Raw genomic sequence first — 27,008 nt, forward strand, 5'->3', positions numbered from 1 at the left:
TTACAATTGCACATACATACTGTAATGGCTGTCAGCTTGTAAACAAATTACATATAACTATATAGTACATTAAATCCATGCCTTAATGTTTTAATGAACATATACATTATTTCACATATAATTGCCAATAATTGTATGTTTTTTATCATATCAATGCATTTCCATTAAACCTACAGTTGCATGTCCTTTGTGGTTTGTATTGTGAAACCAGACTAACTGTACAGCACTTGCAACAGTTTTGTTTTCCTCTTCATTACATTTGGTTAAAAAGAAGAAAAAAAAAAACGAAGCTACTGCACCAACATGACAAAGGTTGTTTTTTTAAAGACACCTCGTGAAATGAATGACTGATCAAAGCAATTTTCTTCTCCTCTGAACCAAGATCAACAAAAACTGGCACAGACAGACCCCAGATGGATTTATTGTTTTGTATTAAAGTTGGGGCTGGTCTGGCAACTGAATCTGCTCTTCTCCAAGAATCCTGACCCCATATTAAAACACTCCCTGTCTAACCTTGTACACAGTAATATTGTATTTCAGAGCCCAGACCGATGAAACTGTGGAAGAATCTCATAAGGGTATTGTTACAACTCTAAACCATACAAGAGTGATTACTATACACAGTATCACACTGAGAAAAGGTACTACAGTGAGTGCCTTCAGGTTTGCACACCTGCCAAAAGACAGATGTTCTGTGTAAATCACATTTAACCTCAAAAGAAAAAAAAAAAAGTTGCCTGCAAAAGAATACTGTTAACCCAAACAGCTGCATTTTCCAGTGGTAAATAACTGTACCACAGTTTTAAGATAAGGGTTTGGCTTAAAAATGTGACCTCACCTTAAATGTTAATTTGAGAGTATGCTCCAGATATTACGTTCCGCAATCACACTGGAATCCCCAAAGGGTATTTGACTTCCATGGCTGCTGACTACAAGAAGGAGTTTAATATTTTAGCACATGTTGTACAGCATGAAAATGGATCATCTACTTTCACATACAGCGTTGTAATTTACACCTGCAGTATACAGTACACACACGCACGACTTATTTTACTGTGAAAGGGTATGTCATACTTACTCAGACTTGTTTTCCCACTTGATCTACGGTAATAACAGATCCAGCTAGAGAACTTGTAATTATTTAAATGAAAATACTGCTGATGTGTTTTTGCCATACAATTCAGTACTTCCTGATCTTTCAAACAAATAACAATAATTACAGGACCTGTTAAAATATATTTTGTAGTCATTACTCCTGGGAAGCATACTTGAATGGGATCCTGAAATAACTGGCTCTCTTTAACAAACAAGGCTCAAGAGGACCTGCCTGCTCAAGACCACTACTTTCTGTATTGTCCCCAAAGCCTGATTAACTACTGGCTTTGAAAAAACTGCACACAACAACATGACACAGTGATGCTTTCATTTCAAAACACCACTAGGATTTTTTTTTAAAACATTTCAGGAATCAACCTGCATAAGATGTAGCCTGGCTTTTAAAAAATATATAGGTATAAATAAGGAATTTCCAAATTAAGATTATTCAAGCTGTTAGCTACAATAAGTTTTTATAATAATAATTTCACAAAATAAAGGTTACGCATACTCTCTCAGTCAAAGACCAGAAATGTATTTGATCATTTCAGTTTTAAAAAACAAAACAACAAATTTTTGTCCGCTAGGTCTTCATCAGGTTAAATAATAATTTAAAAGAAAAAAATTGAAAACCATGCAGTAATTCACATTTCTCCACTGTTGTCCTTTCAAGAGTGAAATCATTTAGGCCTGTTACATTCGCATCTTGCCAGATTGTTTGTTGACTGCTCTAGTGTTGGTACAAGGCACCAATTACAATGCTGCAGCTATGAAATGATTTAAGGGTTAAATGTCAAATCTGGATTCTGAAACACAAGCGTTCAAAAAATAACAACACAATTTTGCCCAAACAGTTTGGAATAGTCAGTAATAAAAACATATATTACTGTACTGTAGCTAAAGAAGAATCTCTTTCAAATCCTGAGTATTTTTCAGTACCGGTACAGTAAATATTTTTTAATGTTTCAAAAGATGGCTCCCAAAAGAAAATAATCATAAAATAAACCAAGCGGTTCCTACAATATTCCAGTATTCAAGGGCAAGTATTGTCTTGATCATGGCAAGCAACCAAACATATTTAAAATGTTACACAGAACAGAACCTGGCAGGGGTTCAACACCAATGCTGGATTTCATAACAAGTACGCCAGGTCCCAATACCAGCTGTGCACAAAATTATAACTTCCTTATTTCAGGGGATTTTTTTTTTCTTTCACTTTTTTTAGTAAGCATTTTATAGTTGATGTTCCAGTTGCGTCTTTTCTTTATGTAGCCATGTGTGGATCATTGACAATACTGGTGTAAAACAATCAAAAAGATTAAAAAAAAAAAAAAAAAAAAAACTAATCATAGGCATTAGACAACACTGAAGGCAAACAATACAGCTGGTTGTGCTTAGATGGTTGTCAGAAAGTAGCCCTTACCCTTTACAAGTACAGCAGTGTCAGCTCTGAAAACCACTTTTTTTTTTTTATTATTAAAAGAGTGAAGTATCCCAGCTTAGCTGATATTTGGTTCCTTTAATATATGTTATCAGTAAGGAGCATTCCCAAAAACAGACCAGTCCAGCAGGATAAGTGAGAGATTTCACAAAGAAATAACCAAGCAACAACAATACAATAACAGTCTAATCTCTTTCGTAGACACAAAACAGGACTGTCTCTTTCAGAGATTAGCAATTATCAGAATTACTGTAGGCAGCGTCTGCTGGGGTCAAAGCAGTACTTCCTGCAGTTTACATATCTTGATTTCCTGCAAAACAAACCAACAAGCGGCACTCCCATTAATGGGGTATTTACGCATGCAAATTCTTAAACGTAAAACCCCAAAATACAACAAGCAAGCACACTCTATTAAAGGCACTCACCGTGATAACAGTTTCAATACTGCTGCCATCACTTGCAACCACATAAACCTTCTGAGTTCCTGGAACATTTTCTGTACACTGCCTTTGCTTTCAAAATAGCACTTACTGTACCACAGACTGAGAGAACCCACACTAACCTTTAGGATACCACTTGATTAAAAATCACACACTTCTACAGAGGCATGTAAACTAAATTAACTTGTTTGATATTTGATGAAGCCAAATAGATTTTGTGACCACACCACCTCAGAGTAACAAAATACTGATTACCTGTCACCTAGATCTATTCAAAGAAAACTAACCTTTGATAATACTGTCAGTTTTCCTTGAAAGTGACAGATTTTTTTTAGTTTTCAAAGACACAACACCTTGTGAAAAGCAAGACCTAAAACTGTCAAGACCGGTTTCTGATACATTTTCATACAGAAAAATGAATACATTTGGAGTTAATGTACTTTTGTTTTATAAATGTTCTAAAGGCTTTGTGTAATAATGTGTGTGTATTACAGTTGTGCTGCTGGTATACAATATACTGAATAGCAGTCTCTCATAAAAATATTAATAATGTTAAGAGAAACCTTTTTCCTGTAAGAGTTATTTTTGTAATGAGCACACCTACAGAACTGCCTGTAAAGTAATGAACAAGACTTAAGTTAACTTCAAAAATCTACAACTTCTATTCTCTTATGTTTTTTTTATCAAACCAATGACAATAATATATATGTGTGAGTGTGTGTGTGTGTCTGTGTGTATATATATATAGATAGATAGATAGATAGATAGATAGATAGATAGATAGATAGATAGATAGACAGATAGATAGACACACACACACAAACACATTTAATTGCTTGAACTGACAGTATTTCATTCCAGTTCACCATTTTTGAAAGCAGCCATACTGAACCAATTCCATACTATATTTTATTTGATTAGGTCCTCAGCAGGATTTTTTTTTTCAGCGACACACACTCGCTGAACCACTGCCAGTGTAACAGTGAATCATTTTGATTCTAGGCTGAAAAAAACATCATAGGCAAAAGTGGCTAAGGTGTGAAACAAACAAGAGCTGGAGGCTCGCTAGTGGCGAAAAGCAAATCTGTAGGGCTGCTGCTATATCGCCTTAGAAAGCTGTGTACAGCAACATCTAAAACAGAGCAAGACAGACGAGATAACAGGACAGTGCCAATGGTTATCACAGCACTCTAGCTCTCCCTCTTTGATAATATTTGAAGAATTTGTGCGTGACACAATAACAGGCATTAAAGAATAGTAAAAATCAAGGAAATCACGCTAGAGTTGGCTCAGCAGCAGAGCCAATTCAAATTCATGGATAATCAGGTAGTGAATTAGACGACAGATATTCATTGCAAGTGAGGCACTGAGCATTAACACCATTCTGTTATTTATTCACACTTGTACAGTAGGTGATACTGCATGCAATTGCAAATGTATACCATTGCTAAAATCATAACACTATATAAAGAATCTTCACTGTTGAATAAAATGTAGAAAATACATTTAAAAAAGTCTAACCTAAGTCTGGAAGCACAACAAGGACACTAATAATTTAATAAATACAGCACTCATACAACAAGATTGGATGTCTATTTACTCATGCAGAGCTTGGAGAAATTTGTTTTGGAACACTAAACAACTTGAAACAGGGAAGCACTGAAAGTACATAGACTGATATAAGTCTATACAGTTTATTTTCAAAGTAAGACTATTTTAAAATGATAATAATAATAATAATAATAATAATAATAATAATAATAATAATAATAATAATAATAATAATAATTTGGTTATACTAGAATTCAAACTGATTGGTACGGTATCATAGTGCAATACATAATATAATGTATTCACTCATGTTCTTTATGCATACCTCATCTTTTCTAAACGCTTCATTTCAAAGTACACTAACAGTTGCAAACGTGTAATTTCAAAATTATTTATCCACAACAAGGTAGTGCCTAAAGGTTAGTGTGTACACTGGTCTCACACACAAAAGGGTCCAAATTTAATGGTACAGGAAGATACCATTTTCACTTGAAACTAAAGGATAGGAGCATTTTTACCCTATCCACAGCCCCCTCCCCTCACTAAAAGGTTAGGATAATCAAGACACTGATCATTTTCAATTACATGCACTCATTTAGTGGCATCTGATAACTATAGAAAATAAGGCTACAGAACATACAACTTGATTAAAAATGTTTGTTTTGCTCTGACAATTTAACTGCTTTATAAAATTAAATATTCCTCTAACCTTTTAATGGGATTTATTTATTTTATTTTTTTAAAATGCCATTTTTAGCTTGTGCTGGCATTTTTTATTTGCATAAAATTCAAACATTTATTCTCGATATACAGGCCGTGTGAATACAATATTCATTTTGCTGCAGGAGAACAGACGTTGCATAACAATGAGATTTGCTAATGAAATCAACCATCAACCTGCAATACATACATATTAAACCAAGACCTCAGTGTCATTTTCTTTTTGCATCGTTTGTTCTTTCCCTCATTTTTTCCCTGACCTTTCGATATTTTGTCTTACCTTGAGTTTTATTGCTTGAAGCTAAGAAATTATTATTGCATATTACTGTTCCATTCTGTGCATGTACAGTACACATCATTTTTCTGTTGAACAATTTGTTCACCGTTAATGTTGTTTGGACTGTATTTGCACACAATGCAGTAGCCACATATTAAAAAACATTTTTAGAGGCAAAAGATATAAAAAATAAACACTAACAGTTTTTGATTGAAGGATCTTGAGACAAACATTTAATGTCACTCTTTAACGCATTTTGGTTTAAAGAACAGCAGGTGGGGTAAAATTAAATTAATCGTCTCAGCATATGACCTTTGCATTTAGTTCTAACAGTATTCAAATCCAAAAAGGGCTGTATGCTAATTTAGTGTAAAACTGTTTCTTAAGAGAAAAATGTATTGTTTTTATTATTATTATATGTAAACTTTCAGTTTCAATTATTATTACTACTATCTCTCATTAATATGCCCTGACAAACAATAAATGCATAAATAAATAATCAACACATGAAATATGAGTTACAAAAACATGGTGAATTACTGTTTTTACATTTTCCTTCACCCAACTCAGACAATCTTTATCTTCTGTTTAGCAAGATGGACTGAAACAGTGAAGGAGTGACAATCAAACTGTTTAGAATCTGAACAAGAAGAGCAATGACACAGCTCAGATTGCTGTGGATAAATCCATTTAAACAGACATCTATAACAGATGAGGACAAGGAGGTCTATAGGATTAGATGTATCCTTAATTGGGGGCCCCTCTCTCTACTCCCTTACTACAAACAAGAATAATCAGTCTGTTTTGATGCAGATCTGAAAATTATCCGCCTGCTATGTTGATTCAAATCTGTCAGACAATGCTGGAATCTAAAAGCAGTTTAAAAAAATGTTGGAAATGCAACAGAACTGATCCGTACACGAATGAATATGCATTTGGCTATGAAATCAACATTTACAGTGTGTTGTTTCATAAAAGCTTCCTAGGTACCTGTATTGATTAGTATTATTTTTAGCTTGAGTGGAATGTTGCTTTCTACAGTACATTGAACCAGTAAACTTGCTATTTTATATATGTAAAGGTATTTACACATTGTCTCAAATGTAGCGGCCTGTAAAGGGTATTAAAACAGTTTTATTGTATGTATCTTTTGAATACTGCAGGTATCATTCCTCTTGCTGTTTGCCAAACGAAGCATTGGGATTCTTTTCCACAATTCTTGTAAACAATGGAACAAGGATAATTGATGAAGTGCAAAAGAAAGCTCTGAGTACTGGAAGGTCACAGCCTGTGAGCCAAGCTGATAGCAAAAACCGCACGGATGCTGCAGAGCTGCCATTTCTCTTCCTTGACAAAGACTCCATCTGCCACAGAGCCATTTACAGCCTCAGAGTCAGAATATCAATGATTTCCAACCATTCCGCAAGTCTGCTTTCACCTTGATATCACCTCTACAAATGTCTGAAGCGGATGGTACAAATATTCTCTCTACAGGCTCTGCAGACTGCCAGAACGGGTTTGATCCAGCTAAGTGGTATTTAAGCAACCACTGAAGTACCATTTTAATTTTTACCTTTGCCTTTCTGTAACAGGGCATAATAAAACCTGAAGCTGGTTCAAATGTTTTTCTTTTTTTTTTTTTTAAACATTTATAGGATTTGTGTATGGAATGATTGTAACATAAATCATTTTAGGACACAGTTAACAGGAAAGCAGCCCATTTTAGTACTTGTACATACAAACCCTCTGAGGCCATTGCATTTGAAACAGAAAATCCTCTAGCCTTTGTACATTTCTCACTGTTTGTATTAAGTGGATAAAAGCAGCTGGCCCTAACAACCAAATGACACTAAAGAAAATTGAATTTCCTTCAGAACCATCTGCCCAGCCCATCACAGTAAACCTGTTATTTGCATGCACACCTTCTACTCAAACAGCAGATCATACCAGACAGTTCTTTTATAACCTTTCACCCTTCAAGATAAACTGCCCCATTAGTTCTGGTTATTGATAACAAATTAACCTATATGAACACAGCTGGGAAAAAATCCTCTTGTTAGCTTAAATCAAGATTTATAGTCTAATTATTTTTCAATGATTCTCAGCTACACAGCACATTTTAGAAACAGGTTTTAAATGTATGCCGTTATCGTACAGAGTGGCAACACAGCACAGCAAAACGGCAAATATGAGCTCCCACGGCAGCCCAGATCATTCTTCTGTATTTCTTGGAATCTTCTCTAATCGTGTCCCAGCTATTCCCCAGATCCCCTTTCTCAGTAAATACCAATAGAAATCTGTAAAACAGACTGGGGAGCAACAGGGCACAACAACTCTATGTATTCCAACTTTCATTACTGAATTTAAAATGTGTTTCTAGGAATTCAAATGGAAAGCTATGAAAACCAATACAAATATAACCCTATAAATAAAAATGTAGTTTGCATGTACTACAGTATTGATGAAATACACAAATCCAAACCAGATCAATTGTGTAGGGGATGTTAAGCCTATTCCAGCCACAGATTGCATAAAATGGTGGATCAAATTGGAAAAGCAATTTACAACCAAGGAAATAACAGCTAACCAGTGATGCATCTTGACCAAGGTGCTTGCCACATTCATTGATTATTAAAAGAACCTACTTGAATGGATAGTTTAGTCCAATTAATAAATGATCATGCAGTATGTATATCCTAAGTTTAGCCTGCCTTTGCTTCTTTTACACAGAAACTGATTTTCGTTCTTTGCAATGGGTATTTCTGGTATCAGTTTACAGTAATTACAGTTCCCACATTACAGAAGTGCGGCAACACACTTCAGCAAGTGCCTTTGTTGTAAACATCTTACCACCTACTGTTTGTTTGTAGCCGCTGCCTTGTGTCTTAGCACATGCCATACAGTGGACTACAACATTGTACATATTATAACTCTACACATGTAGGCGTTGTGATAATCACCCTCCTATTAGTGTTTGGTTAAAATGAACAGCTAGCCTTCATTAAAAAATATTAGTTTGTTAATTTAGCAGGCAAACACCTTTGCTAAATATAGAATGACTACTGGCAAGCAGGTGTTCACAGCTTCAATTGTATAGTGCAAATATCATCACAATGAAAATCAGATTTGTAATAAGTGTAACCAATCAAACACTTCTACCATACTGTATGTACTGCCATGCACCAATAGGTTAAAAACACTAAACAGCTCTATTTGATGCTAGGTTTGGGTTAATTGCAAAGAGGATTTTTGACATTATATTTAGTATTAAACTAGGTGTACACCTTGTAATGAACGACCCCTGATGGCCAAATAGGCATATTGTATGTGTGCATAATGGCACTGACTACAATCCCGCTAAAAGGATTCCCCTTTAGAGAAACTGTAGCGTGTCTGGCATTAGTGCTGAGGGTCAGCGGTTCAAATCCGGACCAAGGAGGAGGTAATACATAATAAAAATACATTACAACCTGTAACAACCATTCAAAAAAATATATATGACTATCTCATCTTCTTTACCTTCCCCAAAGTTACAATTAATAATGTGTGTCAGTTAAGATGCACCAGCATTAAATCTGCAGGTGCTACTTATTGAAATTAAAATGCTGCAGACTGATGAAGTCACTTATCACATCTTTATTTATTTCCTGCCAATACAATGCTGTAAACCATGTCCATATACAACAGGCCTTATCATAATAAAGGCTGGGTTATTATAGTACTTCAGTCAAAACAAGCTTTCATAAAAGCTTCATCCACATGTTGTAAAAGCCGTGTATGGTGTATTTTACTCTTATTTTTCTTTTGCACATCTAGTATACAGTAAGACATGCATTTTCTGCAGTAAAACTACTGTATACAAACTTTCAATAGGAAGCTCAAATTGATTTCCACTGGTATTGCAATTATTGCTTTTAATGCAGATAGGCAAGCCTACTATATACTGTACAATACTAGGCCATATCTTGTGCATACAGGTAAGTTGAGGACTGAATTGAGCACAGATTAAAACAAATCACATTGATTGAGTAGTTTATTCATGTTTCAAATGAACATTCAATTGTTGTTAGAAAGTAAATTCCATTGTAATTTGTGCCTTCATGGTATCAGTAATGTCTAATGCTATTCGTTTTTGTTGTTGTATTTTTTTAATCATAGTGCTTTTCTCAGCATTTGAAATTAAATGAATTCTGGTAATCTGCATACAGTTCCTTGCAGAGTGGGTAAAGTCAATATCACAAAACAACCGCTATCATTCAGTGCTGGCTAATTCAGCAATATGAACACTGCTGCTGCTAGATTACAGTCCAAAGATGTGAGAATGCAGGGCTGACGCAACAAAAATTGATGCCAACATGTGGATTCGGGAGACAGTGAGCGCACACTGTTCCTGACCTTCAGGACAATTCCTGTTTCTCTGCACTTTTCCTCATCTTTGATGTTTAGAATTCAAAACACACACGTTTAATAAAAGGAGTATGCTACTTACAGTACATCTGTCCTCATAAGCACTATGGTTTCCTTACACAGCTCCTTAAGTATAACCGTAAATTATTTTCAGACTCTCACTGCCATGAATTTGAGTAGCTACCTTTATTAAGAAGAAAAAAAAAATGTTCTTTAACATCTGCATTATCTCATATACCAACCTGACATCAGTGTCAATTCACATCAGGGCAGGGTATACGTACTGACTTGCCAATTTGTTTGAAATGCAACCGTTGCTACTATAAAGTACACCCAAGAAATCAATAACATGTAATGATGCTGGATACTCGTTGATGGCTGCTGTTTTCATGCCCTGTGAGTGATTACCAGAAGAACACTCTGGCTGCTCCAGATTCTAAGCTTTAGATAACATGCATGCCACCACATTTATACACTACACTTCAGCCTTGTGTGCAGTTCATTCCAGTATGTTTCTCAGAATGGGAACAGTCCATCTCGCAGAGTCCGACAGTATGTGTGTTAGGAAAAAACAACAATGTTATAAAAGGGAAGATTTCCAATAATATGTGGCAGTATACATGAAGCATATTACCTGTTGCTACACAACTTTGTTTTTAAAAACATGGATTCTTATATCTGTCTACTTATGGAGCACTGTTCAGCTACTGAATGCAAAGTCAAAGCACAAGTTCATCGTGTTTAACATAATCCGAAATAAATAAATTCGCTTTAAACAAGTTTTAATTAAACTGTCACAAACTAACCCTTCCCCTCCCCTCCCTTTCCATCACACCAAAGGTTGGCAAGCACAGCAACTCTAAAAAGGAAGTCCAGTAATAACGTTGGGTTATCTCAATCTTCTGCGACCACAGATGCCTGATGATAACTTAACAGTGGGCACCTATTACAAAACTCATGAAAACTGAATTGCTTAGTTTGATTGCTAAACAAAGGGATGTCCTTGTTTTTCAGAACAACACATATTTCAAAATCTATATTTTCACTTTAGTATTAATGAATGCAAGTCTTTTCCATATTTTCATAAGAAACAAATGTGAATGATTCCGGTGTTTGGAATAGATCCCTATTTTCAAACTTTCTAACTATTTTCTTCGGACTTGCACAAAAGTAATGGGCGGACACATTATCACTAGTCTGTGGCAGGTGTATTTTTCATTTGGACAGATAAGACAGAGTCCTGAACCTTAACATTAACAAATTCATTCCCACTGGAAAGCCCACATGTAACAAATGTAAAGACAATGTGCAAATCTTCTATAACCTTTTGTGAATGCACTCTGACTTATCAGAATTTATTTATTTATTTTTATTTCATGCCAAGGAAAGCTTAAACTAATGACCAAATATAGCCAGAGTTTTCTAAATTAACTGTCAGTAAACATCATGTTGAAATGGGAGCCTGCTGAAATGCTTATATTGTCCATGGCTTAATATTAATTAGGATACAATAATGAAAATTGACAGGGCATTGTATGAAGACAATAAAAAGTCATATAAAGGGAGCACAAGGCCAGCAATGATGTGGAGTTGTGTATTGTTAGCTTGGTGGTGGTATTAAACGCTAGTAGACTGACTAAATAAGAAACAAGTTATTGATTAACAATGCATATTACACAATGGCAATTTACTATACTGTACAATTCTCTTGTTCAACACATATATTTAAGAATGCCTACTGTGCTTGTATTCTACATTAAAACGTTTTGTACTTTGTGCAAGGTTTTTGTAGTAATATAGTGCACTACCATGGTACTGAATTGAAGGAAATTAGGTTTTAAACTAGGTTAATCTTAAAGAATGTGCTTTAAGCTGCAATGAGTATAGAGCATGTATGTTTTAAAGATTTTTATGGCACAGTAAGTTCTTCTGACATGGTTCTCTCTCACCATGTGTTAATAATCAAGGTAGCAAGAACACCATCACTCAATGTGTCTTTCTGGAACTAAGTCATGTGACAACAATTTAACTTAACCCAAAGGAACACCACGATTTTTGGAGACAACTATGACTAATGCATCCAACCCCAGTGCAAACAAAAACCTGTTTAAATTTCACAACCACTGTACTCCAAACACAAAACTATACTCTACATAGTTAAACTCACTCTAAAAACACAACGCTTTTATTTTAAGCTACGGTAGCATTCTTCCACTTTCTTTCAAACTTTAAATGAAATTATATGAACTGCCCTTTGAAACGTTAAAATTAAACCAACGTTTATGAGCAAACAGTCATAAACATGGCTATCCAACTCTAGAGATTAAAATGTTTAGCCTGCCAAATGAGATAACAAAAGTGTTTGTTGAAGCAACAGAACTAATATTCTGAAGTGACGCTACATTAGTACAGTACATTTGTACAGTAAACGATAGGACTGGAACTCCAGGTGTTTTTTCCAGGCCTCACAGGGAAAGCTTTGAACTCGTATTTCATTGATTTATAAGAGCTGTTTTTTCCAAAGGATACTTCTGTCTGCACATTCACAGTAAAAACATGTTCCTTTTATCATAAATAAGCAGACTGAATAAATGTACAGTGTATACTATAAACAACAGATACCTTAGAGTATTTATTTTTACAGCAGAATAACTAAAAGAGATGGCCTCTTTAACCGTTTCTGTCCTGAATTATTTGTGTTGAACTGAAGAAGGAACTCCTTTATTGAGTGTGCATGAGAAAAAGATAAAAAAAAAACCTGACATATAATTATACACTACTTCTGGGACCTAAGAGCTCTGTGAGGTTCCAATGTGATTTTCAACAGCATAGCACAGCATACGGCGATAAGATAAGGTGGGACCTTGAGGTCCCACCACGACTGAATGGGTTAATGAACCTCCCAGTTAGACTAATCATTGACTTGGGGTGTTGACATCCAACCACTGCTGGACAACTGATCTGGAAACTATGAAACACCCTGCTTTACATTGTAAGCATTCATTCACCTGTGTGGACACACAAAAACACTTGGCTATTATTCCTCTCACAACAAGCTTCAAAACAAATAACCCACATATTTCTAAAATAAAAAGGGAATCTGAAAAACAAGGAAACAAAAGACACAAACAGGTCTGGCAACAATCCAAACAAAAAATTGCAAGCATTATCAGTAAATCATATAGACAATTGTTTTTTTGTTTTTTTTAAATGTGTGGCCGAACACTTACTGGTAAAGAGTTTCGTCAGTCCTGAGACATCACTGCTCTGCAAACTGAAAAAAAAACAGAATCTGTTGTGAGCAGAATTATGATTTTATTCTTTAGCATCATCTTGCAATGTAATCCTAGCAGAAAATCAACACAGGAGGTATTTTAACCTGGAGTACCTTTTAGACTGAATGCCCCTAAGGGAGACTTGCCTATTCAGTTACACATGATGTACTGTAGATACCAAGGAACACCTGCAATGTGGTCAAACTGATGAGATTAAATATAACACTAAGGTCTTTTTTTATAACTTCAGGCATGAAATCTTAATTAAGCTAGACACTCATTATAGCATTTTTTTTTCTTGTACTGTATGTAAAGTAAAAAAAACGAGTAAAATTTGTTATGCATTGTTTTATTCAATTGGAAAAACCCTCAATTTGCAACTGCATACATTTAATGCAGTACAGTACCCTGTATCTGCTATTTAAACAATTTGCTATGAGCTAAAATCTACTTGTATGCCAACATTTATAAAGAAGTCATTTTTCTAGTATGGATGCAAGTACAGTCAATCAAAGGCCACATAATTCTTACATCCTCTGCAAATCTCTTCTTGCACTTATTTGAATATCATCCTGTAGATTTTTTAGCAATGAAACAACATTACTTGCATGAAAAACTTGAACATTTTTTGGCGAGCCAGCAATTTCTATTATTTTCATTAAACATTTCCATCTGGGTTAATTTTGTTTGGAATGTGGAAGAAATGAAGGCTGGGCTGTTTATCACTGGTGTCAGCAACAGTTTCTAGCGCCTGTGATTTACAGACAGCATGCACCACTCAAAATCCTCAGGAAAAAGCAATTTATCTGCACCTGTGAGCAGTATGGGGGCAGCTAAAATGGAAAATAAAACCAAGCTTAAAACATCCAAATGTTTTTTGTTTTTTTTATACCTGTCCAAATATGTATTCATTTAATGCATTAATTCAAGGAGCACATTACAGTAGTTGCTTTTAAATTATTCAACTAAAGGGAATGCAATACTTACATACATTTTACAGGATGCTATACACATTTTCATCAGCACATGTTAGACAAAGAGATGCCAGACCAGAACCCATACTATTCCACACATTGTTCTGTTTCACTGTCATAATATAAGGTATAATCCTAGCTTTAACACTCTTTAATGAGAAAGCACGGCCTGTAAATAGCATGTTTAACTGAAGCCAAACTAATTAACAATATAATAAATACAATCTATTCACGTAATTGTAGGGAAAGAATAGTATCTACTGTAAACACAGATGTTAAACTGTAAGGGTTCAACATATACTTTAGGCTACATCTCAATAACACAGTATCTGCAATCAAAGGAATATTCATAAGTTTGATGGATCACATACTTCAAGAAAGGCTTTAGAATTACAACAGACAACTCTTGACAAAATTTATGTATGTCTGAAGAGATGTTATACAATCAGTTGTGTGAAACCCATACTAAAATCACTGTGAATTGCCTTTTCAATAGCATACAGTAGCACAATATAATTTTATATACCCTATTGTACAAGTAGTTTTAAAGCTCATCCCAATCTAATCATTCTATTAAAGATTAATCAAATAAACTTGAACTTGTGTTATATTACTTTAAGAAAAAAAATAAAACACTGAAATCAATGTTTTATTTCACCATTGAATAACCAGTCTTAAAATCTTAGAATGTGCTGTTTAGTATTGTTTAAAGTGGTATGGCCTATCTTTGAAACTAAATAAAACATTGATTTTGAATTAACAAAGTCTGCCTTGTGCTCCAGCTGCTCTCATTTGTTTAAGTTAACATCAGAACATTTTACTGTTTTGGTTTACAGAATACAGTATGTCAGACTTTGTAAAACTTTCACTCCAACTGGCCAGTAAAAAAAGCAATGGTTTTATGAATTCCATATGTAAAATGTAATGATTTTTTTTTCATATACATAATACATTACTTGCCAATTTCATTATGTTTCATGAAGAAAGCTAAACTATTTTGTGAATTATAAATCTAACCTAGAATTAGATTACAGTACCTGTAGTCAGCAGCACGTATAAAACTTCACATTTTTCCTCAAAAAGTGGTAAAGATGGACTACACTAATCTCAATAATTATTTTATATGGTGGTTAGAACCAAGAAAGAAGGCAAACACTCTCAGAGATTAGAAAGCATAAGAAAGGTCATGTGCCTGCTTTCAAGAGAAATGGTCTCAGAGCAGAGCACTAACCAGAAGTGGCCTCTGGACTTTCCTAGCTGTTTTCCACATAAAATGTAGTGCTTTGCATGTGATATTTGAAAAAGCTTTCACAAAGAGAGGAATTTCCATTCAAGTAAAACACATTTTGTTAGCAGGTTCAGTTCACTCAGGGATTCTTCCTCAGAACAACTGGCCACAATGTTTTATGCTACAGTGTTCTGGAATTCCACTTTTATAAGTATCTTAAGTACAACTGGCTTCATGGCACATACTACAAAAAGATGTCAAGACCAAACTGCAACAAAACTGTTGAGATTTTAAAGGATTTAACTGAGTGACGGAAACATCACACACAGAAGAGAAATTTCTGTTTTTCAGTTTACTGTATCTGATACTACATTATAGAAACTGAAGCGGTCAAGTGTGGTAAAACAGAAATTTTAAATTTTGTGTATTTGTATTGAATACAGCATATGCTACTGTACTATAGGAAACTCCTCTCAAACATTTTTTGTACATAAAATTAATTAACAGGTGTGGATTAGGTTTGCCACTTAAATTAGGCTAAAAACACCTGTTTCACATAATTATTAATATAGATATATATTTTAAAGATGACTTTCTTTTGACAGCTCCTTTTGTTTTAAAATATTATGACAAGGAAACCACAACGTGGTACAGTAGAGTGAATATTTTGGTGCACTTCTCACACAAAAATCAATAAATATCATCATTTCTGTAGACAGGCCACAGGATTGATGTAATGTGCATGATATCCCTGTAGAAATAAAAGTTCTCCCAAGTTTAATCTAAAAGTTGTGTCCTCTTAGATAGCAAATGTGAGGATATTACTTTCCTCAATCTAAAACCTTATGGTACAAAGTTATAGGTCAATCACTGCCCTAAGGACAAAGGTCTTTCCACTAGTTTCTTTGAATCTCCATAGCCAGCTCATGTTACAGCTGTCTCCGAGTCTGTTTTTTTGTTTTTTTTTAAAGAACACAATAAAGTGCTTTTAGAGGAAGGCACCGACAAGGAATGAGTAAGAAATAACACTAAAAGTTAAAGGAAGTTTTTTTTGAGGCAAGCATTTTCCATTTCAGCTGGCAGCTGTAATACATTAAAAGGTTTCAGCATTTCCTGGTAGATTCAATAAAAACACATTTATGTGTGCCAAGGTTGCTTCCTTAAATGTGTACTTGATCGTGCTTCATTGCTTGATTTCAACCATAATTGTTGCAACAAAAAACGTTAAAATTTACATAAATGATGCAAATGTTATTTAACTTTTTTTTTTTTAACCTTCTGCAATATAAATATGCATCTTGCTATCCTGGAGACAGATATACAGAAATAATACTGTACACTAACAAACTGTCAAAATCTGCAACTTCCAACAACATGTTACATGTTTTTTAATTAATGGCTGTGTGCCCAGACCTACATGTTTCCACTGTAGCTATAGCAAGGTAGTGTTCCATACATTATTTCTGGTTTATTAGCTTGTAAGGTGTACTTTCTGTTCAAAGTCAATACAGTGAACACACTTACAACATTTCTGAGCATCTGGTCAAATTAACTAAAATAACCCACTGCACAACACAGGATCCAAGTCATTCAGCCTCTCCATCCCAGTGTGGATTATTTCTAATAATCCACTGCTCCCAAGCTGTTTATCCGATTTCAACCGCCTAACTAAAAGAGGGTTTTGCTCCTAGGTAGAATAATCCAATAAAATTTTTTTTTTTTTTAACCTTGGTACTGTATACAGTAAATGGAGGTTGTGTAGAAACATCCTTCTTATCTGACAGAAATACTGTAACTGTCTAGATTTCTTTTTTTTTTGTAATGGCTATTTTTACAGTAAAAAGCTCAAACATGTTAACTTCTCCAGGAGTTAACACTTTCAGTATTACTGTACAGTACAACATTTTATTACAAAATCAATTTGATGTAACTATTAAAGATTAAACAAAAAAGCGCAGCAAAACAAACATTAGATTTGCATCTAACCTCATGTGCAAAATCAGCAAGCACCAAGAAACAGAGCGTTCAGAAGTCCCTGCATATTCACACATAATTATTGCTCTTTCTCAACACATTTCCAAAGTACGCAAAACATGGCATGTAAGCAACACAGTTTAAATAAACAGGTACGATGTATCAGATGTATGGGTTTTGCTGACCCATACATTTTACGTCTCTCTAAAGGCCAGATTCTTTTTCCTTGTTATTCCATGCAACATTCAGTTAAAATTAAATATTTAAAATTGAAGCTGCAGTATGCTGCTAGCACAGCTAAAATGAAAACCCTTTGTGGCAGCAGTGACCAGATTTTAAATGCAGGAAGATCAATAAATAAAAGAAAGCTGCTCAGGCACAATCTCAGCGTGTGTGTGGAATGGTTTATAATAGCTTGCAAACGACTGTATGTTTTCTGCAACCAGCTGTTCTTCAAGTATGAATATGCAACCAATTCATGTCACAGCCAAAGACCAATATTATTTCTGCAGAGAAATCCCAGTAGTTTAGGTTTGTAGTACATGTTATTTCTGTTAAGGATACAAATAGCAGTAAGCTGCAAAACAAACAGGCCAAACTATTGGCATTTCAAACATCAGGTCCATTATCACAGCAGGGGGCTTCAATCACTTGAAAATTCCGGTAACAGCACAGGCAAAATGACAGCGGTCTCAAGAAAAAAATAAATAAAATAAAAATCAGTAATCGCCTCAGCATATTCCTATTAACCCACCACCCTAATACTTTTCAGCTCACCCAATCAGAAAGTGTCAACCCTGACCTACTAAAGGACTCACATCAAGCTTTAAATGTTTAAAAACATCAATCATAAAAAACAAAGACAGGACATTAAATTATACAGTATTAACCTCCAGGGTTTGCATACAAAGACCTTAGATTTATTTATGTCTATGTGTTAAGAGCCTCAGCACTGTTCTATACACTGAACCGGCTGCCAGTTTGATGTACCTCTCGGCCCGCAGCAGGAGTTCAGCGTCTTTGATTAATGAGTGCATGCTTGTGGAAAAGGATAGGAACAGAAAAGAAAACAGGGTGAAAACGCACAATTATCCCCAGAACATCATCAGGACCAATTCAATAATTACTCAGTCTAGCTCATCTCTTTAAAAACCAACACATATGGGCCTCTCTGCACCCCAAATAAAAGTTCCCGTCAAGCATAATTTATGGCTCCAGACAGTCATGCAACTCTAAGTCTACAATTCACAGAATTTATAAATAGCAGAATCAAATCCAGACTTTGAAGAGATGAAATCTCAGTCAATCCTTTCAGCGAACATGTGTAAAATTCACTACAGGATCTGCATGCTAGCAGGTTTCTGAGAAGTGATTCAATATGGATCAATAATAAAATGATATCTATGAAACAGCGCTATGGTACTGATCATTTTGTTTTCAGTATGCAGAAGTAAATTACAAAGCCTCTCTTAAATCATGTTCCATTTGTTACAACACTGGAAAGAAAGATGTCACAAGCAAGGTTAAGAACTGGGTTGAGCTGCCTTTAAAGCTACTGTAGTAGATACTAAAGCAATTTGTTAAACCAAACTATGCAAATAATAAAAGCTTGCACGGAATTTTGCACAACAAACGTCTTGCTCAGCAAATTAGGATACTAACATTTCTAAATATAATGCTGGTTTTGGCAGTACTTTGGTAACCTGGGGCCACTGCTTTTTCTATCTTTAAATATAATGACCTCCAATATCATTGAATGTGTTGTTAAATACAGCAATTAACGATGCAAGTCTGTCTTCTGAGCAAAATCTTTATTGTTCATGTATTCTACTGTAAGACAATTCAAGGACATAAGCATTGAATAAATATGAGGTACATTCAGTGACCTTCTAGCTTTGTATCTTGTTATTGGTTGATTCATTGGCAGTTACTGGATGCATGCATAACACATTTAGACTAATCTGATTTATCTCCTGTTTCCATTCTGTTGTAGTCATTTAAATGATAGACCTTAAGCAGCCTAATGTGTTATTACTTGGGTTTCAGTAAATTGCAGGCAATAGTTAATTATTATCAATTAGGTATCTACAGTTACAAATCAATTCCAACTGTGCCTTTCTAATTTAAAGTGCTAAGATGCATCACAAGAAAAATGTGAAATAAAAAAGCTATTTATTGTAGGTCACATACTGACTGTACAGAAGCTGTGTCAGCAAGACATATTTGGTAAATAATTTTCATATTATTCATTATTGTAATTAAATAGTCTCAATTACAGTAAGATTTTGTAATAATTAATTCAATTAAAGCACTACTTTTGCTCTTGCGTTAGCTATTGAACACACAGTAAGGGTTGGATATATGAAGAATACAAATTCATCTGGACACATGTTCAGAGTACCTCTAACAGGACAACAAAATAGAAACTCTCACTGTCCACCAGAACACAGTGACAACACCTGTGTTATTTTTGTGATGTTCTTCAATCAGCATGCTTGCAAATGTTTATTAAAGAGCTAACATGTGTACCTGTAATAGCCAAATCAGACCTGAAAGAGAAGCATGATATTGTAGTTGAGCACCACCCACACACAAGCAAGCTGTATGTTGTAATGCTTGACTCACTGTGCTTGGTAAGAATAATGCCATCTCTAAGGCAGAAGATTTGCAAAGACATGCAAAATTGAGATGCACTTTATACCTCCTTTAATTCTTTAGGGTTAAGTGCCCACTGTACATATGGGAGCGTCTATGCAACAGCCATCCTGGTTTTGCGAGTTTCAGCATCCAGAGAGACAGAGTTCGCCTAAATCCTAATTTCAACTAATCAGCTTAGTAAATAGAAACTGTTTCGCACAATTTCAGAGACATGTAAACATGGTCTAACCATGTCTACTTTTAAATTCAGAACTTTCAGCCTCCAAACTGAACTATTTTACTTGAAAGCAAAAACACACACTTTTAGGTGGGCTTTTTGATTCCTGTATGAAATGCTAAATGTTTTGCCTTTCTAAGTATCAACAAAATTAATGGTTGTCCTTATTTTTTATGATTTAAATGGCAGCGGATCTAAATACCATTAAGATCATTTTTTAAAAAGTATTCTTCATACAAGATTGAGAAAAACAGCGATGCAACATGCACTTAGTGTATTTTTATTTGTAAGCAATGTCAAATACTGATAAGGGCCCTGCTGTATGTTAACGATTTAAACTGTAGCTCTATACAATACACTATAGTATAGATCAATCAACCAGAGCTGGAAATTCCCTACATTTTAACAATGCACGTTTATTAAGACAATATTCAGCTACTAAAACTGCAAAAATAGACATTTGCAATAGCAGTTCAAGCTGGGAGTGACTGTTCCATTTCAATTCATTGATACCACTAATGGCTTCTTAGCAGCTCCATGAAATCAAGCAGCTGTCAAGTTGATGCATCAGAAAGAACAGTAACGCACTCCCATAAGAAAAAGCAGCACACGGGATGTTTGGCTAAACATCTGCTCCTTTACATTGTAGCTTTGCAGTGAATATCCAGACAAAGAAATAGGAGGCAGTATCATTAGGTTTTTAGACTCAGACTCGCCCTTGCAAACTTTAATTACAGTAAAAGCTGCTGGTTTTGAACTGTTAAAAAAAAAAAGATCTGTACATTTACAATACAATCACTGATAAAATAAACACAGCAACATATGTAATATTTAGTAAGCTGCACATTTTAGCACATGGTGTGCAGTTACATTGTTAGTAAACAATGCTATTTACTGTACATGCTGTAACTTCACACTGTAAAGCCTTATATTTATGAAGTGCAAGTACCAGTGTTACCAATGTTTACAGACAATTTGGAAGAGCGTGTCTGTGCTCATTTACTGTTCTCTTTTAAAAGACTGTTAAATCGTCAATAAAAGAATGATCCACTAACTAACAAGGCCATTTGTCTTGTGTTAACTACAGCCCATTACCTTTTAATACCAATTGGCAAAAAAATGATTATTAGGCATAGGGGGAGATAAGGGGGTAAATACAAGCATCCTGGCACACTTTATGCTAATGGAAGAGGACCTTCAATTATCACACTGGAGGTACGCAGTACTATTTAACCCAGTGAATGCCCAGAAGACCTGAGAGCCCTTGTGATCAGTAAAATCTGTTATTGACTAACCACAGTATTGCATGACGATCCACACAGTGCAGGCTCTATGACCTGTGGTTCAAGAAAATTGTTAAACTCCAGGTGGATTCTGGTTTGATGTGTTCTCTAATTGATAAAGAAAACTAATATACTGTAACTGTGCTGCTTGAAATTCAATGGTACACTAAAATGCAATTGCACCTTGTCTACACTTTATCACAAAGCAGACCTAGTTTGTTTACATTCAAAAGATGCAACTGGACACAAACAACCTGTGTGTCACTGCATCACTTCTGTCACTACTTGCAACATCAGGTTATACAGTAGGTGACAGTTTCAAGCTATTCATTTTAAGTTAGGAAGTGAAACAGAAATTAAAATGATTGCCAAACAACATGTAGCTGCAGTAGGTGTAACACATAAACCCAACATAATTGATGTATAATTGTGAGGGGGCGTACAGTATACGTGCTTCCTCTTTCTAGGTCTAGTTGATTTTTAGTAGGCAGTTTTGTCATAACCAGTCATCATCTGTCTTCTAAACTTTTAAAGCATTTTTCTCCCCATCTAAAACCACCAGCTCTCTCTGCATTGCCTACTGTTACATCTACAGTCAGACAAGATCTAAGTATACGGTAGTTTTTGAAGACTTCAGCTGTTTAAGAACAAACTAGACCTCTCACATGTCTTAAGATAAACCTGTTTTCCCAGGTGTGAAAAACCTATAGCCGGTTCACAAAACCACAAAGTATTCAACAGTGTTAGGCAGTGTTATTATTAATAGAAACTGTATATTGTTCCTCCCCCATTAAGTTTTGCCATGTGACCGGTAGGGGTTTGAGATGAAAAAGTATCTATTGTTCACAGGTAAATTAAAAGAACAGAGCCTTTTATTGTCTCAGGCTGACATAAGAACCCATATTGCCAAAGGTTACAACATGCTGATTTGTATGTGTTTTTCTTGCATCAAAATAACACTTTCTGAATACATTTTATGTCACTGTTTTACAACTCAATGGCCATCTAATAAGCTAGCATGAACTGACTTTTTGGTACTTTCTGAAACATAACATTCAAGGCAACTGACAACAAAACTGTCTTTCAAAAGAAGACTATGTTTTTAGCTCACAAAAGGGGATTTTCTTTTCTACAAATAGACTACAAAACTGGATTAAAGGTGTAATTACAATAATAGAAAAACATGTTAATCATGAAAATTAGTTGAATGAAAAACATGACACGTTCAATATTTTGGATCCAAGAAGCACTGCTTGTCTCCTTTGATTTTCTCTATTCTAGTATTACTGATCCTGCGGGTATAGTCCCCCCCACCTGTCACAGAATAAATGTCAAGTCTCCCACAAACTCGACCCTCTTCAGCATACACATGAACCAGTACAACATAAATACATTTATAAAAGTATTTGACTTAACTAGTAACCAGAAACAGAAAAAAAAAATGTTTTGACTTTGCTCACTGCGAGTATTTTTTACTTAAACTTTACATGACGTCACCGTCTCCCCTGAAACATTTAATAACTTTCAGCCTTTAGGAGCTTGGTTGGTTTTCTTGAAAAAGTAAAAAGATAAGGGAATTAAAATTACCCAAGATGGCGAGTGTCTTGTTGTTTAGAGGGCTGAAAAATGGAGGATATTGTAATATACACAAAGGGATAAATTTCAACAACTCAGCCAGTCTGCAGCTGCTTCTCTTTATAAGGAAGCAACACAAAAGATAAGAGAGAAAGAAAGCCACGAACTCGCAGCGGACGGTTATCGAAAACCAAGGTGATTTCCTCCAAAATAAGATAAATATGTATATTAAGCACAATGTTAAAAAATAAATTAGCGACAGAATATAATTTGTGGTTTAATATAATGTTGTTGCCCAATGAAAAGCTGCTAGATTTTTGCCATCACCCTGAGACAGACATATCAGACCAAAGGCACTTAGCTCTTACCTTCATCACTGACTCCGGTATAGCCTTTTTAATACAATTAAACATCACAACGGACACATTAAAACATACAATTATTCGTGAAAGATTGATGAATCATAATCACCCACTGAAACTGTTGACATTCCGAAGATATGGTTTGAAATGGGTTTAAAAACGGAACAGTTTAACCGCACGAGTGAGGACACAAAGACGAGACTCGTACTGAGTAAGAACACACAAGTCTTGATCATTCAAAGCGACAATAAAACTGACTTCCTTAAATCCTGAAATAAAGTTCACATCTTAAAACTGCAAACCCATGTAAACACAAAGGACTAGTACCCGATTGTTTTATGTTTTAATACTTAATATTAATCTGAAGTACACGCTAAGGAAGCAAAGGAAAGACACTAAATACATCTATGTAGCGTTGAATCTAAAACTGAACACATTTAGTGGTACATAAAACCTAAAACTATCCACCTAAAAACAGACAGTGGTTAAACTTACCTTAGTTTTGACACTTTTACGGATTTTCCTCCTCGATTTATTTCAAGTATTATTTCAAGTAATGTGCCTTTTCCTTCTCGGCTTTATGTTGTTGTTGTTAGAGGCCGGTAGTAGGAGATGATAAGAAAGAAGGGAATTGGGCAGTAATTGAGTCTCAGTGTGAGTGTGTGTTAGTTACTAACAGCAGATTGAAGGAGACTCTTCTCAAGGTTTATTCAGCTTCACTTCAAGGAACCAGAGTGACGTCAGCCTACAGGCTCTCTAACAATGAAAACTTGCGTTTATGATTGAATAAACATAACAATTTATAAATGGCAGAACTGTAAATGTCCGATTAAAATTTTTCTTTTTTTTTTGTTACCTTTTCATTTTGCACGTTCTATACTCATGAGATGTTTGTGTTCTTTACTAATGTTATACTGATACAAGAACAATTATTTAACATTGTTTTCTTATATTTGCGATTTTTAACTAAATTTAAAATTACATATAACGTGACTAGTATTGGTCAGCAGAGCGTCTGTGACAAATCATCATGTATTACGTAACAAAACTATAAACACAAAACTATAAAGTGTGTGTGTATATATATATATATATATATATATATATATATATATATATATATATATATATATATATATCAAAAACTTAAAGAAACATAAATATGACCTCTGGGGATAGACTTCTCAGCAAGACCAATGTGATGTTATTGGTACAGTTAAGGTATGGAATACACAATTCTGTGCATTTATGCTATGGGAAATCGCTCCAAGAAATTGCATGAAGCTATTGCACAACTAGTCATAGAAGTGTATCAATATAGTACAAAAACACTACAGTTGGAAATTTCTTTAGACAAATGTCTCAGCCATGATATGCAAATACACAGAGGGTGGGGCAACCAATGGTGACAGTTTAAGTTGAAGTGTAATTCTGGTGCTTGTAGTTGATATAAAGGGTATGTATGTTATATGAGTAACGACCAGGTAAATCTGTAGTATCTATAAAACAACAAGTGCATTGTATACTGTTTATGTGACAGTGGGGGTTAGATTAGGCATGAGGTCTTTCAAATATTATTTGTTGACCTGAATCAATAGTGGTAGGAATGAATAAGCATTGCCGCATAATAAAGGCAGACATATCTCGTAATTAAAAAAAAAAAAAACACACACACACACACACACACACTCACCAAAAAGAATATGAATATTGAGTTAAAACTGCATTTGGATTGCTTCCTCAACATTTAGATATGAATGTGGTTTAGTTGGATCAAGTTTTAAAAAAAAAAAAACAAGTCTGCACAACCCCCAAAAAACAGAAACAGATCGACTGGAAGAAGATGCTTATTAAGCAATGCATTTTTATTGTGTTTGCACAACACAACATGTATACTAGAATTAAAGAATGGCAGGCGCAATCTGACCTGTTTCCTCTTGATCTTGCAAAGGAGGAAAGTGGGCAATATTTGAAGGTACAATATTGTCGAATTTTAGAAATACGACATGCATGGGATCTTCTGAAGGGGAAATATGTAAATGGTAGAAAACCTTTTGTCCATTATTATTATTATTATTATTATTATTATTATTATTATTATTATTATTATTATTATTTTGCACAGTGAACAACCTGCAACAGGCTGTACAGAACGTTTTTTAAACAAGTTGGACTGAAATCGGTCTTCCAGTGATTCCCATTGATAAAATCAAACTACAATTGAACACGATACAATAGCTGTTCTAAAATATAAAATAATGAAAATTGTGAATTTTGGAGTGATAACTGAATATAATTTATCTCGAAATGATATGATATGTATTTTTTTTAGAATGCACCTTCAGTTCCTGCACATGTAATCAGCTGAATGTAAATCACGGAAATTCCCATTAATAAACCAATCCATTCATTCTCATTCATTCAGTCAATTATGTATCAATCAAATAATGAATTAAATAAAAGCAAAGGTTCTTGTAGACACATTCGTAAATCCAAACAAAATTGAACTGTGGGATTATTTTTAACAGCATATTTCAGTAAACAATTACAGATGCTCTACAACACCGTTCAATTATTGTAAACAAAACAATCACTTTAATCAGCATGCACAGCATATAATTGGGTAGACCTGTAGACCTGCCATTTAGATACACAGTCATTCATAAATTACAGGAAAACATTATTTAGCTTTTGGAATATAAAACAGTTTTCGCCACCTCAAACAGTCATTGATTTGTTGTCTTCCCCTTTGAGTTAAGAGATGGGATCAGTTCTAAGAATCAAACACCAGTTCCAACAAAGGTAGGAAAAAGATTCAGCAAATCATCACTAACACAGGGAAAAAAACTATTTCTCAGTGAGTGTTTTGTTTCTGCTAGACACGCACTGTGAGTTTAATTGTGCTGGAGAATCTTCGTTAGTATTAACACATGGGGAGATTGCACAAAAGCTGTTCGTTTGAAAAAGATTTGCAGGATGAGAATGTCAGCCTTACCTCGGTCATTTGTAACATAATAAGTGCAAGCACAAGGACTGCAATGCAAGCACGTTGGGGGAAGGGCACCGACTGTCTCTTTTAATAGGAATTTTTAAAGAGTCTTGATTATAAAGTATAATGAGCAAAGCAAAGAAACTAGTAAAGATAATGTCTCGAGAGACTGCTGGAAAACAAATTAATGTGGTGATTTGGTTTTAATTATTATTTTTCTATTAGTTTATGGCAACCCCAGGATACACATCAGGCAGCAAAGCTGTGTTTGCAGTTATTGATTTTGCCTGCCACATTTTGGGAATACAGATTTTAATCATCTCAGTACAGCACACTCTGTAATTTCATTAAAAACTAGAACCTTCCAGCTCCAAAAAAAGCATTTAATTTCAATAACACAAATTTCTTTCTTAGCAGCAAACAGGGTCTTCACAATAAAGGTGGCCTTAGGTTTTAAACATAATTTAAATCAATGTTCTTCATGCTGTTGCATCTCTCTCTAAGAAGCATTAAGTAACAAATTAATAACTGTAATAAAGACA

At 34.7% G+C, this 27,008-nt stretch overlaps 1 protein-coding gene across 20 annotated transcripts in view; it reads right to left on the reverse strand.

The window, feature by feature from the left end:
- The window catches only part of LOC121322878 (bromodomain adjacent to zinc finger domain protein 2B-like), a 65,321-nt gene extending 41,154 nt beyond the window's left edge, over positions 1 to 24,167 (reverse strand). For 16 of the 20 annotated variants that reach the window (XM_041263381.1, XM_041263382.1, XM_041263371.1 and 13 more), the window contains exons 1-2: positions 23,973 to 24,167; positions 13,162 to 13,205 (exon numbers count right to left, since the gene is read on the reverse strand). The gene's annotated coding sequence lies outside the window, so the exon portion shown is untranslated. Of the gene's footprint in view, positions 1 to 838; positions 903 to 13,161; positions 13,206 to 23,483; positions 23,564 to 23,590; positions 23,660 to 23,972 lie in introns of those variants that run through there. The other 4 variants (XM_041263363.1, XM_041263362.1, XM_041263364.1 and 1 more) reach the window with 4 other exon arrangements.
- Positions 24,168 to 27,008: the final 2,841 nt, after the last annotated feature.

Source organism: Polyodon spathula, chromosome 11 (assembly GCF_017654505.1).
Source record: "Polyodon spathula isolate WHYD16114869_AA chromosome 11, ASM1765450v1, whole genome shotgun sequence".
In the NCBI taxonomy this organism is placed as follows: domain Eukaryota; kingdom Metazoa; phylum Chordata; class Actinopteri; order Acipenseriformes; family Polyodontidae; genus Polyodon; species Polyodon spathula.